At 35.0% G+C, this 16,211-nt stretch overlaps 1 long non-coding RNA gene across 18 annotated transcripts; it reads left to right on the top strand.

The window, feature by feature from the left end:
* Positions 1-1,226: 1,226 nt before the first annotated feature.
* LOC113297984 lies at positions 1,227-15,920 on the top strand. 18 transcript variants are annotated; one of them, XR_003333926.1, is made up of 13 exons: positions 1,227-1,396; positions 1,674-1,816; positions 2,564-3,751; positions 4,095-4,855; positions 4,989-5,158; positions 5,951-6,904; positions 7,116-7,160; positions 8,011-8,249; positions 9,309-12,295; positions 13,209-13,281; positions 14,444-14,500; positions 14,582-14,749; positions 15,471-15,899. It is a non-coding gene; the product is annotated as an uncharacterized LOC113297984 (long non-coding RNA). The 18 variants fall into 18 exon arrangements; XR_003333928.1 differs by having other exon boundaries at positions 15,513-15,899; XR_003333930.1 differs by having other exon boundaries at positions 9,309-9,443; positions 10,006-12,295; positions 14,444-14,749.
* Positions 15,921-16,211: the final 291 nt, after the last annotated feature.

The raw sequence follows: 16,211 nt of genomic DNA on the forward strand, positions 1-16,211 counted from the left end.
ATTTCTCAGCTTGCAATCACAATCAAAACCCTTTTTTCCAGCTCGTCGTCAACATCCTCCACCCTTTCTACAACTACCACTATCTTTCTCTGAAATAATTTCAAACTACGTTAACAATCAATCAAAAAATTAATTTAGGTGAACCAGAGAAAACCAGAGAGAAGAAGGAAGAAGAAAATGAAAATCGATCTGTCTCTTCTGCTATTAGATGGGTTATCACCATCTATGCATCTAGACCGTCCAATTTCTCTGAGATCTGAATATCTCAGATTACTGGTTCTGAGACAGACACGTGTGATGTTAATTACTATGGATGTCCATCGTAGCCGTTCAATTTTCTTTGAGATTTTATCTATTTTAGATTAGGCTTTCTGATCGACACACGTGGGCGATATTTACTATGGTATTGACACACTCTAGAAAGGGCAGTTTAGTAATCTTAACACCTTGATGAGATATCCCTAAATGATATTTTGACGAGAAATTAACGAGTCAACGCGATAAATTGACTGAGATAACAAAAGTGGATGGAAACCGTTTAAGAGGCTTATACTTGCAATAAATAAAAAACACAGGCCTAAAAACGAAAGTGAGGGTCCAGAACAGGCCAACTTCTGCGTATAATCCTTTTTTTTAACAAAATTTTGTTTTAAAAGGAAATGATATTCAGTAGATTCAACATTTTAATTTCCTAAAAAAGTTTGATTTTCACGATGTTCATTTCTTTTTTTATTTTTATTTTGGGGGAAAATATTTCTAACCCTTTATGACAAACCCACCGTTAAGATACTCTATATTTGGAAACCATAATTAGTTTTGGGACTGCTAGTTTTACTAGACTAACCTTTTATAATTGGAATTATCTTGTTTAAATATTTAGTAATTTTCCTTTTTGGTCTACGGTGAAAAAATCAACACAAAATTGGTTAAAAAGACCAAAATCAACAATTCCCGGGTGAAATGGACAGTTAGATTTTGATACCGTTTAAATGGACAAAAATGTAAAAATAGGCAGGTTGTAACCAATTTCATCGTGCCTATTTTTAAATATTTTTCCTTATTTTTAATTTACACAGGATGCATCCAGTTTCATCATTGCCATTTCCCCAGACTATTTTTTACTCGTCCATTTGAAACGTGATTTAAAAATATTTGGACAAATGACCCATTTTCGGAAGAATCAAATAACAAGAACAACAATCAAGCCTACCTTGTTTTCACCGATCCGCCATCTTCTCACTTATCACAGCCGCATCATCTTTTCTTTTTTCATTTGTTTCGTCTATATTCAAGCTGGAAAAACAACCAAAGCAAACTGACACTGTCGAAGTTTCACGGTTTAGCATAATCCAGAAATTGAAACCCAATTATCACTGTTTTTAAATTGATCTCTAAGGTTTCTTCTAACTTATCTACTTTTATTTTGTATGATAATTTTTCATTTAATGGGATTTCCATGATTGGGTAAGTTCAAAGATTAAACGTTGTGTTTTTTTTTTTTTTTTTGATTGGTCGATTGACTGATTTTGTTGAAACTATGTTTGATAAATCTTTCTTGTTGGCGATCATATTTGGGTGTTTGGCTTTGATTACTCCATGATAATCAAATTAATCACCAGTTTTTGATTTACCCTAATATCATGTTCATGACTGTGGGTAATTCTTGTTGAAAGGGATAAGTAAGAGATGGCGAAACTTCGTGGTAAACCAATTCCGACGACCATTTCCAGAATCCGAAGAAAGAAAATGAAAATTGAAGACCCAACAACAACTAAAGATGGTGTTAAACCCGGCACAAGTAAAGGCAGTAAAACAGGTAAATGACACTTCAGTTCAAAATATTGTGATAGATAAAGTTATTCCTGATTTTTCATGTGATAATTGTTGCTTTCATTAAAATTGTGATAGTTTTCGTTATCATCCCCTGATTTTGTGATAGATCGATGTATTTTTACCTGGATTATGATGTGCTAAATGGTGTTTTCATTCACTAAAGTTGGGATTGTTGATGTTATCAGCCAAAGCATATTTAGTGATAATTTCCAATTAATAAATGTTTTTTCTTAAACCAATATAGACTCCACAAAGCTTTTCAGAGCAAATTTCGGTCCTTTGCATGACATCTTCCATGAACTTGAAAATACTATATGCGGCAAAATGAACTGATGGTAGACAATAAGTTTAGTAAGGAATTAGTGATAGTTGGTTTTTAATTATTCACTGTCTTTGATAATTGATAATAGGTGAGACAATTGATAACTGTTCTTTTCACTTAACCGAATTAATGATAGTTGTCGTTATCATCCCATTCATATTAAGTGATAATCATCAATTAGTGAATATATTTTTGATCGGGTATCTAGAATCAGCAAAGCTTTTTAGAGTTAATTTCGGTCTTTTATATTCTAAACTATAAGTTATTTTCCTCGCATGATAGTTACGGGTGTGTTGATATGATTGTTTCGCTTGCATTCTATTGTTGGACCAATAACATATGATGTTTTTTTTTCCCTTATGTAAATCCCCAAAGCTTTTTAGAACAAATATCTGCTGGCCTTTACAGGTCCTTTTTGGAGACCTAGAAGAGAAGGCGCAATAGCTAGATGAAAAGCAGATGGCAGCTCTTGAATCAACTTCATTTTGGAAATGCTAGTGTTACTGAAGAATCACTTCACAACAAATGAATTGTCCAAAAGTAACCAGGGTATCGAAACGCTAATGCACTAGCATATATTAACTAAAACGAAAGACGGACAAACTTTTTGCAAGATCTAATGTGTTTCACTCAACTCTCGAAGACATGGCCGTTATATATGGGTTGCAACTAAATGAGAATAGCATATATATGGGTTACTTGATGAATGGAAAGTCACCGCTGGTAGAAATGACTTGTATATGAAATATAACTTCGGAGATATGAAGTTCAGGTTGCTATTATGAATGCAATCAGTAAAGGGGAAGTGGATGATGTGTTATAGAAGACTTAGAAGAAAATAATCAAGATTGCAGTTCAACTGGTATTGTTTTCGACCTTGTTAAGCGAGGACAATAATGAAAAGCAGTGTAAAGATCTAAGACTTTTGTTGTTGAGCTTTTGAACAACTCGCTGCAACAACAAATTATGAAACAGATGTGTTTTGAGTTTTTTCGCACTCGGTATACCATGTACTTCGGTGGATCAATTACAAACATGTGATAACCACATTTTAAACAGTTGAAATTACGTCCCTCCCAAATCAATAACTTCACAACGCAACCTCTATTACCTGGAAAAAATACATGGAAAATCACTGTAATAAAAAAAAGGTGGTCTTTGACTTCGAGATTTGAGAGTCATTAGACGGACATGATTTGACGGGGACCATGATCCGGCGGTCGGCATCATCCTGATCGAGCTATGACTTGGACGGCTGGGAATGTTTGGTTATTGTTGTCGACAAAAATAAGGGGGCGACGCTTAATCGATGATATAGAACCCTAAACGAGAAATTTCCTCCACTATTTCGTCCTCTCCTGCCTGTAGTAGTAGAGTTGCAGAGAGAGGTTTATTGATGATAACTCAACCCTTCCTTGGTTCTTTAAATCTTCTCGTACACCATCACCTGAATCTATCTATAACTTCACATACTCCTCCTTCTTGAGCAGCAACAGTGGTTTACTGATCACAGCATTATCTTCTCATGCTTTTGCAAGTGCTTACAATATCTGCATCTTCTTTTACGGATTTAGTCGTACTTGGAAGGTTTTTTAGGTAAGAAGAGATTTTGGCATAAGTAATTGATTTTGTCACGATTTCAGAATTTAAAACTTGGGGTTTCATACATTTGATGGTAAATTTAGGGAATTTTCAATGTAGTCCAACAAAAGTTTAAATTTGATTCAGTCGCCATTACTAAGACTACCTCAATCATCTCCCATCTCCACCAAGAAAACAGTTGATTGATACCGTATACATTGTTGCTCTGATATTTGTTTTATTAACCTAAAAAATTGAATGTCTTAGAGAAAAGCATGTTAACTCTTTTTAGTGTATGTTACGATATATGTGAATGTTTATACCGCGCATAACATGTAAAGTCTGTTATAAATTTCAGGTACATTTTGTACACGTCCATGATGATGGTCATACCCTGTGGTTTTCAAAACATAATGAGACAAAGCATATAGTTCAAACAATTTGTTGTTATGATAGTGGATAGGGCTACAGACCTATAGGCAAACTCATCATGTATATTGTAAAGGATCCTGCAGAAGTTGGACAATGAGCTCTCGAACAATATTGTTGATAATTCCGGGTTTATCCAGAATTGGCAAGCTTGCGTAAACTGATATTTTGTCCACTTGGGATATGTAAAGGGAACAAAGTTGGTAGGAGTACTGAGGTTTGTTGTTAAAATCATTTGACAAAGGTGTAAAATAATTAGAGTTAGACATAAGAATAATTGTTGCATTACCATTTGAGCATCATTAGACCAAGGAGATTAGGTCCTTTCAAGAGTTCGAGAGGCACACGAAAAGTTTGAATCAGATATGACAAAATTATGTGAAGAGCTTAATGATAGAACTCCTTTTTTACCTTGCCCCTATCTGTTTTTTTTTCTTCTTCTTTCTTTGTAACTCTCTGATAGTCTGATGCATGTTAGATTATGCGTTCATGTAATTTTTACATGTGTCTTATGTGTTTTCCACTGCATCCTTAATGTATGGATGCAAAAGTTTTATATGGAGGTCTCAGATTGGGTTTGTATTAACCATCCCAGTATTTAGTGAGCGGGTCGTAGGATCCTCCAATGTCTTACTGGAAATTGCATTTGGTGCATTCTATGGACTGGAGCAATCCAATTGAATTTTACAGGTAAAAATTTGACATAATTCCCCTGTCTCAAATTAACTACAATTTCTTTTTTCTGCTGATTGAGTCATTGCTTTGGGTGCTTCTTCCTGTTTCGCTCTATCTTATAGTTATAGTTTTGACTTTCTTTCGTCAGGTTGACTGCACCAGATTCAGGAAAAGTAAGAGCATTTACAAAAATGCTAATTAAAATTTGTTTATGACGACGGGTTTATGCAGACGGGTTGGAGCTATTATGTCTAGAGATGCTGTTCTTACTTCATCACAGCCAACAACTTATGATGTTTATAGATGCATGCCAAACAGGTAAAATACTATACTGCTAACCATGTTATCTTTAATAATTTCTGCAGTTCATCAGTCGCTCAGGTTTGTGGGTTACTTAGATGCTAGGTTATTAACCACTCTTTAGGCTAAGGTTTTAGTTCCTTCATAGCACTGATTTCAGAATTTTGGCTGAAATTACGGAGTCCATTATCTCAACGCCATCTGTCCCTTATTTTCCTCCAAATTTAATGATAGAATAGAGAATGCTTTTCGTGTAGTTGGGTTCAGCTATCTTCAAATTAAGCTCTGTTAAGGGAACTATTTAGGGCAATCTTCAAAGATGTACTATTTTATATTTGTGGTCCTAAGCTATGTTGTAAAAGGCGAGTGCCTTTGGGGCTTAAGCGCCAATGGCGCACTAAGCACAACACCAGCCCCCGAGAAAAAAAGGCGCCCAAGGCGCCAAATTCTGAGTGTTTATGGTGTTTTCCAATTTTTCCTCGGGGCTTAAGCGTGCCTTAGGCGCTAGGCGAGGTGCCTGGCGCCTCGCCTCGCCTAGCGCCAAATACAACATAGGTCCTAAGTGACTAGATCCAAAAAAAATAAAATAAATTTTTGTTGTTTCGCTGACCCCTTTAATATTTTTTGTTCCTTCGTTTGTTTGCTTTTATCATTTTGCCGTGTATATATGTTTTTAGTTTTCGCTGAATGAATTTTTGGTTCCAAATTTCAGCAACATTATTCACAATGTTGTAATATCACCATATTATTTTTAGTTATATATTTCTTTCTTGGTTGCAATTGTTAATTGTTTTGCATTTTCAACGTCAGGTAGACTCAAGCTGGATAAGTCGCCACATTTCAGTTGGTGTCTCATTCTTCAAGGTACCAATTATCTAAACCTCATATTTGTCTACTACTGTTGTCCGCGAAACACTTGGCGTCAAAATGGTTTCTGTGTGTTCTGCAATCTACATGAACATTGAAGATCTCATATCTCTACATACAAGGCGTTTTTGCTCCCTATGCCGGATGGTTTCAAATGTTACAGAATTGACAAGGGGTAATGTTTAAGATTATTAATCGTTAATTAATACAAGTTACGGAAGGGTTTTCTGTAACTGAGTTTAAGTGTGGTCCCTCATTACTATCAACTTTGACAACAAAAGTTAATGAATCATAAGTCCAAATAATCTAAAGTTAGTGTGCATGTTACGTCGGTCAGTGATGCTAACTCCCACAGCTTTCTTGGATAACATGTATTTCTCAAATGTGTTTTATCCTATAGTTTGTGAACGATGTTGTCTATGTTATCGCCTAAGTGACATGGGAAGCGCTCTTAAAGATGCAGTTCAAGCCCAAGTCATTTCTCCCATGTGAGCAAAGATGTCATATATACAAGCAGCTGCCTGTTTTGGACTTGGAATGGAGCCAAGTTGTACTAAAAGAAGATTTGGCTACTGAAGCAAAAAAGAATGCAGCTTCTTTCAAGTAGTAGTTAACCAGTGAAGCTTGGTAAAATCTCTTCATGTGGTGGTACCTAAGAACCTTATCAGGAAGTTTGAAGCGTATCTTTGAAAGGTGACATGTGTTCGATTGACCAGTTGAACCTTCCATGTGCGAAGCCTCGCTTTTATCCCGCAAAGAATGAACAAAGTGCCTACTTCAAGTTCTACAGAAAGGTTAAGCCTCCCATGCTTAATTCAATTGACATTCCTTGCAACAAATTCTGTTTTACAAATTTGGAGGATTTACAATCGAGGATCGACAACACCTACCACACCGGTAAGATTTGATTAAAAATAAAAATACAAACTTCAAGACGGTGTATATATAGATGTTTCATGCTTTGCGCTATTGGTTAACAACTTATTTCGAATCATCCAGGGTTAGATATTTGAATTATATGATGTTGGCATGCTACATTTTTTTTTTTTAAATCTTTGGCAGAGAAAAAGACAGTATACCGGAGGATTTTAATATTTGTTCCTTTCAGGGGTTGTAAACTTCGATCCAGATCATGACATCAATTTGAGATGAAGTAAGTAACTCTCTCTTACACCAAATATTTTGCAGAATCACATATAGAAGCAGTAGAGTAGATTATTGTTTTGTACTCGCCTATTGTGTGTATGGTGAAATTAAAATATTTACAGACTGTCTTTTTTTTAGTGTGGTGAATTTCTTATTCTACATTTTTAATAAAGTAGTTCATAGGATTGTAAAATAATAGTTCTTTGTTTTGCATAGTCAAATTCATAGATGTTGTTTTGATTCTCAAATTATAAGGTTTGTCCTACCCGTTATAGATCCCTCATTCTGATAGAAGAAAAGCAATGGTCACAATAATCCATAAGTACTTGCTTTTAGAAAGTCAAGTTTATCAAACCTTCGGCCTTCTCCCATTACTTATTCCTCAGGTTTAGCTCGCCATTATTAGTAATTCCAATTAAACTTTAATACATGTAACATAAAGAAATTCATAAGAACTAGCAGTACACATACACAAATAAAATTTTATGCTCAGGTAGCCTTGATAGAAGCAGAGACTGTCTACAAAGACAATATTATAACTGCAGTTCTGTAAGTTAGTTGTGGAATTGATCATTTGTCTTCATATGCGAACACAACTCGGTGTATTTAGCTCTTTAAGCTTATTTGTTCAGTCAGCGCTAATGAACTTCTTTTACACCATTAGTTCGCTTAATTATGCTTGGCCAGGACTTTCTATGATCAAGAAATCCAATCTTTGAATGTTATCTTATTTATTGGTTATTGGATTTGTAGCTGTTGCGACATGTTGTAATATCCATAGAAAAAAATGATGTGGTTGTAGCTTGGGCAGTTTAAGCCGAAAACTCCAATTCATTTTTATGTTGTAATATCTACAGAAACAGCTGATGTGGTTGTAGCTTGGGCAGTTTAAGCAGAAAACTCCATACATTTCAAGTTTGGAAAGGATGATATTTATCCAAACTCCAATTCATTTTTACGCATGGTGAAAATTGTTCGAGGAGACTGTAAACTGTAAAGAAAGCAAATGGTGGAAACTTGGTAAGCCTGAGGTTTTCCCAGAAGTTGTAAAACACAATGGTGGAATGCAGCATGGATGGGGTTGTAGCATATAAAGGTATTACTGATTCTTACTGTTTTATTTGGATAATGACCATGGGCCATGGCTGAATCTCTATAAACTAAATTGTATTTGTGGATCCCTGGAAACTAACATTAATGGACTTTGGCTAGATGCTTTTCACAATGATCCATTAAATAAATGCTTTTATTAATTGAAGCTTATCAGAACTTTACCCTACTGTTGTTAATTTTTTTAATAAAAAATATAATATATGTACGATGAACAAATTTATAGGAACTATGAGAAACAATGCACACACGTAAACAAAATTATATGCTCAGGTAGCATTGATAAAAGCAAAGACCACGCTGCAGTAAACTGTCTGCAAAGACAGTTGTAGAACTTCAGCTATGCAAGTTAGCAGTGGAGTTGATCATTGTTCTTATTATGCACACATAACTTGGAGTTGATCATTGTTCTTATTATGCACACACAACTTGGTGTATACCTTTTGCTTTTTAAGATTATTTATCTATCTGCGTTGATGGACAACATTTACAGCATTAGTTTGGTTATTTACATCATTTTCAGCTAATATATTTACATAAAGGTATGATTTTAGGAGCACGGTATGTTCTTATAACCATGCTAAGGGTTTTGTAATCTGTAGCCAGGGGAAAAACTGTTCTAAGTGTAGCTCCAGGTCTATCAGATGCCATTAATGTGGCAAAAAGATGCTACATAATGTGATTTAATGGCCAGTGCTTGCAGGTGATAGTGGATATGTGGTACTTTTGCTGTTTGGTAATGGTGGTTTGGACTCTTTTACTATTAAATTGTTTACAGCCGATTCATGTATACCTCGTAAAAGTAGATTAGGTTCGTGATCAGATTGTAATTTTGGAATTAGTTTCAGTTTAAATAGAAACTATATGCTCTCTGATTGGCTATATAGTAATACATCAAAATGATAAACGAATCAGACCTCTGTTAAGATTCCTTTTATATGGCCATAAGTTCCAAATTTTTCCAGAATCACTTTTCTTTTAAGAAAGGCATGCATGACACAGAATGGTTTATTATTTATAATTTTGCTTCTTTGATTTGTGACAGGATACAATATATGCATCTGCCAACTACTGCTAAACCCGTCGTCATGTCTTGAAGTATTGCACCTGTTTGCTTTGTCTGCTGGGTTCGGACTACAATTGTATAAATCTTGAACTATTTTTTCGTGATGACAATGAGGTAATGCTCCTGCTCATCTTCTACATTTTTTTGTCGTTCCCTTTTGATCCTTTTTTCTTTTGGAAGTTTCTGTGCACTTTTTCTCAAATTAGTTTTTAACTTATAGTGTTTCTGGGTCAGTTGCAAAGCATCTGATCAGGGGCCAATCTCAAGCATGTGTAAATAGCTTAGTCCCAAGATATTCAAGTGTCTACTAATTAGTGAGGTGTGGGTTCGACTCCCACGGATGGCACAGTTAAATTAGTTGAGAAGGCCAAAACCTTACCTGTTTCCTATGGCAACATCATCTCTGCAATACACATGCATAACTTAGTTGAGTAGGATGAAACCTTACCTGCTTCGGATGTCAATATAAATTTAAAAGCATGTCGGGTATCATCTTGGTGCCCGTAGCAAAACAACACCAACAATCCTAGAATTAGGGTTTCACTTAATTTATACAGGTGACTGAAACCCACCTCTAACATCATCTTCATCTTACTCTTCTAAGTTTTTAGAAGTTAGGGTTTCACTTTCATCGATTCTTTGATTTCACATACATGATACATCTATAATAAAACAGGGAATCATTTGATCTATCACGTAATTATTCGTCTGATGATCGATAAATCACGTAACATCAAATGCCATATATCAATTGTAAAGGCAACAAACCTTGGGGTTACTTTTAGGAAGAGTATTGCATATTCAGCCTATGGTGCTTTTGGCTATCATTCTTCATGGCAAACTACCGATTAATCAAACAGGAGAGGAAGTACACAATGAAGGAGGATTTTGGTTACCCAAGTAAATTAAGTGAAAACATATTTGGATTTTTTTCAATGTTGGGTTGCATTTATCTCTATTACACTATTACAGGTTGTATTTAATCAGTGCCTAATATAGCAAGGTAGTCAAAGATAGATAGATAACACCGCTTGCATTAAGTTGCCAGGTAAGGTAATTTAAATGGACATAATTGTTAATTTTAGCCCTTTCCTGAATTTCAATAGTAAGATACATTTTGCAGAATACGTATACAAATCTTTCTTTGTGTTTTTTCTGCAAGTGGTAAGGTTATTGTATACCAATATTTCTTACTGTTTTGTGCTCAAGTGGTAATAAGATTATTGTAATAGGTTTAACGAGGTCATGGCTTTTGAGACAGTTAAAAAATTGAAAATACCGGTTTAAGATAAAGAATCCTATTACTGGGGCTTGAAATCCAAATAGTTTTGGGGGCTTTTTTAGGTTATGAAATAGCAAATCCAATAACCCCTTATCCTATTTTTTTATTAATGCCTAATATACCATTAATTGAATTAGTGTTTATTAGGGTGATTAAGTAAACTAATTATGATTGGTGTATGAATTAGGATTAATCACTACACTATTTTATGAAAATCAAAACTTTTTCTCATCAAAATTTTTTTCTCTCTTTTTTTGATTAAGTAAGAGGACTCTGAGGATTTTTTTTAACTTTTTTGAAAATCAACCACCTAATATGGTGGAGCATATCCTGAAATTACTCTGGATAACCTTATATTTGGAGGATTTTGTTGATTCAAATCGGAAAACATCCATTAAAAATTTGGGTTTTTTGCAATTTCGGCTGGAAACATGAGATCCCAGCAGCAACTGACACTTTTTCGGCTGGGAAATGATGAACTTCCAGCCGAAAATACTGTTTACGGCTGGGATAATTTGTCGATCCAACCGTAGAACGCGAAAATGGTTGGGAATTGTTGGTGTTCCAAGGCGTATTTGTTATTTACGACGGGAAAATAAAGAACTCTTGGCCGAAATTGTTTTTCTGATTTTTTCTGGTTTCCAGAACCAGAAAAGGATGGGTTTTCCCAGCCGTAACTGCTGTTACGACTGGGATTACTATGAATGAGAAGGAGAAGGAGAAGATCATAGTTTGGGGTTTTCTTTATGATCATCATCCTCATCATGATGAAACTATGATCATCATCTTCATCATGATTTATGAATGAGAAGAGGAGGATGAGGAAAAGATAATATAAATATTTTTTATGATCTTCATCTTCTTCATGATGAAATCGTGATCATCGATTTCATATTGATTTTTCAATGAGAACAGAAGAAGGAGGAGAAGAGAAGATTATACAAATAGGATTGTTTCTTTTTTGATGAATAGTGAAATTTAGGTAAGGGCACGTTTGACTTTTTCATATACCTTGAGGTCCCCCTATCCATCTTTTGGCTAGACATAACATTTTAAGCCCCCAAAATCCTATTGGGTTGAAGCCCCAATAATAGGATTCAAGATAAATATCACCTGTAGACTTTGTATTAAGTGCACACTCAGTGCAAGTATATTTCCACACCAAAAGTCAAAACTTAGGCAGGGGCGGAGGCAGCTTTTGAGAATTGGGTGGGCAGGTTATGAATGGGTGAACATTTAGGGGGTGCAAAATGGATAAAAATGGGAAAATTTGGCTAAAATATGAAAAATTGGGCTTGGAAACCAGATGGGATGGGTGGGCAATTGCACACCCACCCTTCCATGTGGCTCCGCCCCTGAACTTAGGTACCATTGTGTATGTTGTCCTGGTGTGGCGTATTAAATGTTGAAGTTCACATACGTTATCCCTTAATAACACAAATTTAATGGAAGAAAACACCGAATTAAAGTCATATCTTCATCCCTTATGCACTTCAGAAAACATGGTAAGATTTGTAGTTTTCTACGTACTTTGTTCTATTTTTTTATGAAAGGTTGTAGGTCGAGGGTGAGTGCTAAATCCAACCGACTTGATTCGGGGTTCATTCGGCGACTCATGGTTTAGATGGAAAAGCGATGCAAGTACAACAAGCGACAGGTGTACTTTGGAGTATATTCACTAAAGGTAATAACCAATTTTTTGTTTAAATGTTAAGCATGCATAGAGTTGAAGTATATTCAGCTTTCCGTTGCCCCTTAGGATAGTAGTTGCTTCCAGTTAGGTAATGAATGGAAGTTCATCAAGATCTGTAAGCTACTTTGTAGGAATTTAAATTTATGCTCTTGATCAGGTTAGTTGCAGTACATTGTTCATGGACTACTTTAAGGGAGATGATGTAGATGGGTACCGAAGCTTTGAGTGGGATGAATAAAAAAGAGAACTTCCAACGTGTTCCGATCTAAAAATCTAGAATATTATTATTGTAGGAGTTTGAAAAATAGGGAAGACATAATATGAAATGATTAGATTAAATTTATCAGAGAGTAGATTGCTTATTGATGAAATAACACTCATTTCCTTGATTATTGGGTACTACATGATATATATGAGATTTAAAGAAGGCCTTCCATTTCCAAAAATATATGATTCCATAAAAGAAACATGAATTCTATTGTCGTTTAAGTTTGATGTTACTACATTGACATTCTTCTTTACGGAGTGTGCGAAGAGCAGATGTAAATTGGGTTGTTATAAGGAGGCCAAACTGAAACTCAACGTGTTTTTAGAACTGCAAGTCATGGCGTGGATGGAGATCAGAATTTTGTTAAAATCATATATAATTTCATCGAAAACATGATTGATTTGATATAAAAAAAAATAAAAATCTAATTGGCATGGGAAAGTATAAGTTTTTAGTCATAAAGGTTATCTGAACTATTAATAATTCAGATGTTGGAAAACCGACTTGAGATTGTACGAACTATTAATAATTGCTTCTAGAATTTATTTAAGTATTGTTCTACCCTCAGATGTTGAATTGGATGTCACTTTCAACATCTCCCAATTCACCACACCGTTGAATGATTTTATGTTGTAGGTGATGATTGGGGTGGACTCATTAAAAGCTCTTGATGACAAACCTTTGAAAAGGGAAGATGGTCTACTCCTCTGTAAGTCATTGCGGTATTATGCATCCAATTTTATTTTGTTTATAAATATGATTCATTCTTTGATTGGTACAAACAAAGTATATTAGAGTCATGGTGATAGTTGCCCGTCCAAATACGAAGGATTGATATTCAGAAACCTAGGGAAATTTCCCGAAGGTGATCGAGTTTCCAATGAAATATTTGTATTGATTGGGGATTGAAAAACCCTGAAAATGAATTGAACTACAACAGTAATAGTGAGAACATGCAACTAACCAAGCACATGAAAAGTGAACTGAAGCAGCAGATGTAGAGTTGTAACAAAACGATATTACAGTTAAACTATCAGTGCAAGGTTTAGTTGCCGACCCACAGTTGTTTATAGTTACACTATATTGTTGTTAGGCCTGTCAACGACACTTAACGTAACAAATAATGGCTCTGCCGCTACCTTTGTCGTTTAAATTAGAGGTTAACCGTTATCCGTTAAATGCCGGCGGAATTGTAAAATCCAAAACCATTGCCGTTACGTCGGACTTATCGGCTAACGGTTAATTTTCCGGTATTAACCGGTATGTCACAGGACAACACAAAAGCAGGTTTAAAACACAAACCAATTACATAGAATAGTTCTAAATCCAAACAAACAAGTTCTAAATCCATGACACACAGAAAAAAAAAAACACAGATGTTCATGTTCTAAACCAAATTACATGTTCAGATCATCACATGTTCTATCAAAAGAAAAAAACCAAGTTTTTGCAAAAGAAAAGACAAAGGGATGCCAACTGCATCTGCATTCCTCCATCTCCAAATTCTCCACTGCCAATGCCAACTGCATTCCTCCTTAGTCCTCAACTTCTGCGAATATCTGTTGTTAAACTACACTTAGATGTAATTGTCTCAAATTGGTCTTGTAATTCTTTTTTGAACTCAGTTCTTAGTTTCATGATATCTTCCCTAATTGTATTCCTAGTGTAAAGTTTAGCAGCAGGATTTAAAGATTTCACAAACTCAACAAAATATGGATGCTCAACTATAGTGATTGGATAACCATGTTTAGCAATCATTTTGGCAACTAATATCCTAGTAGCATCAGCATCATACTTCCAATTAGCAAGCTTAGTTTGTGCATTACCTGTTCTGACTGTAGTAATCTTTGTTTGTCCTTTCTTGTTTGCAGGCTTTTTTTGGCAAGTTTTGGCATGGTAATGCAATTTGCTGGTTCCTTGGCTACTAGGTGAAGTCATTCTCTTATTACAATGTTTGCATTTAGCTACAAGTATCCCAATCTCCTTACCTTTTACCATCTTCTTTTCAGTTAACCTTTCAAAATCATCCCAAACATCAGACCTTACTGCACGCAGTTTCTTCTTTGCTTCAGCTATAATTGGATCTTCATCTACTTCTATTTCTTCTACTGCTTCTTCTGTTGCAACAGCAGCAGGTGTTGATTGAATTCCTGATTGTTGAACTTGAGATGCAGAAGGTAATTCAGATGCAACTGAAAGTGATTGAGAGGGATGACTTCTTTTTGATGAACCAACGCAATTGGATGCTCCTCTTTCGCTTTGGGTCATGATTAATTTCACGAATTGAAAACCCTAATTTCAATTTTCAGAAACCCTAAATTGAAAATTTAGTTTTTAGGATTGAAATTAAACTCGAAATAAAAAGTACAAGATAACCCTAGTTTTCTAATCGAATGAAGATGATGATTTTGCTCGAATTGAAAGGAAGGAGATGACCCTAGTTTTCTAATCGACTGAGGGGTGAGTTTTTCTTCTCTCGTTTGTGAGTTGAAGAACAGAAGAAGATGAAAATGATGTTCATTCGAGTATAGTAACCTAGGTATAGATGAATGTTACACGTGTTAGGCACACGTTAGCGGTTAACGGAACTAAGGCTAACGGAAATAGGTCTTTCGTTGCCGTCACCGTCGGATAAAATTAACCGCTACATTATCGGTAACGGATAACGGATATAATGGAACTAAACGTAACGGCAACCGGGTAATCGGATTCGGCTAACGGTTAACGGATTTCCATTGACAGGCCTAATTGTTGTTAACATTTGGGTTGTTGTTTTTAAAGTCGTATGTGATTTTGTTAATTGATTTTGATATAATCTTTTATCTGCTCATATGGTTCATCATATCAATGGTTTCCGATGGTGATCATACTAAAAAATAGTGATATATTCTTTTTCAGGTATGGATCAATGTTTGCATGTAATACTCTCTTTCTCTACAGGTTCCAGGTCGCGGAAAGAACGTTACATATAATACCAAAGATAGAGATGAGGAGACATCTGATGTGAGGGGTAGGAAACGTGGAGTAAGTACTGACAAGGAAGTAAAGCAGGCAATACTCTGCGCAGACAACAAAATAAAGTACATAGAGTCCAATTTTGAAGAATATGCGACCGATGAGTTTTGAAGAAAAAAAAAATCTGAATAGATAATGGATTGGTTTAGCTATATCTTTTTCTTTTAAAAATAAGATTCTTAGAAGGTTTGATCACTCTATTCAATATTAGGTTCTACATTAAGGTTCAATTACATTTTTTTATATATTTTTAAAAAAATAATAATTTGGGTTATTGTTCTACATTTATTTGGCATACTTAATGAATTATAAATCTATGATTATTTTTATTTATGTATTGTTGATGATCTTCCCTATAATTCTGAAGTGCAATAATAATTCAGGTGGTGCTTATTACGAACTGTCGGGCCAATCAGCTCCTTGAAAATTTAGTTTAGGATAATGTTAAATTATTTACCATCATATCCAGAGTCCAACAACATCTTAGGCCAAAGTGTGGTGTAGTTTCTTTATTAACAACTATGTTGTTACATTGGTTCAGTCGCAGTTCAGTCGAGCTCTAACTGCTCGCTGCGACCATCACTTTGTTTTGATACTATATCTTATATCACATTTAATATAAGG

The sequence above is a fragment of the Papaver somniferum genome, chromosome 7, assembly GCF_003573695.1.
Source record: "Papaver somniferum cultivar HN1 chromosome 7, ASM357369v1, whole genome shotgun sequence".
Lineage (NCBI taxonomy): Eukaryota > Viridiplantae > Streptophyta > Magnoliopsida > Ranunculales > Papaveraceae > Papaver > Papaver somniferum.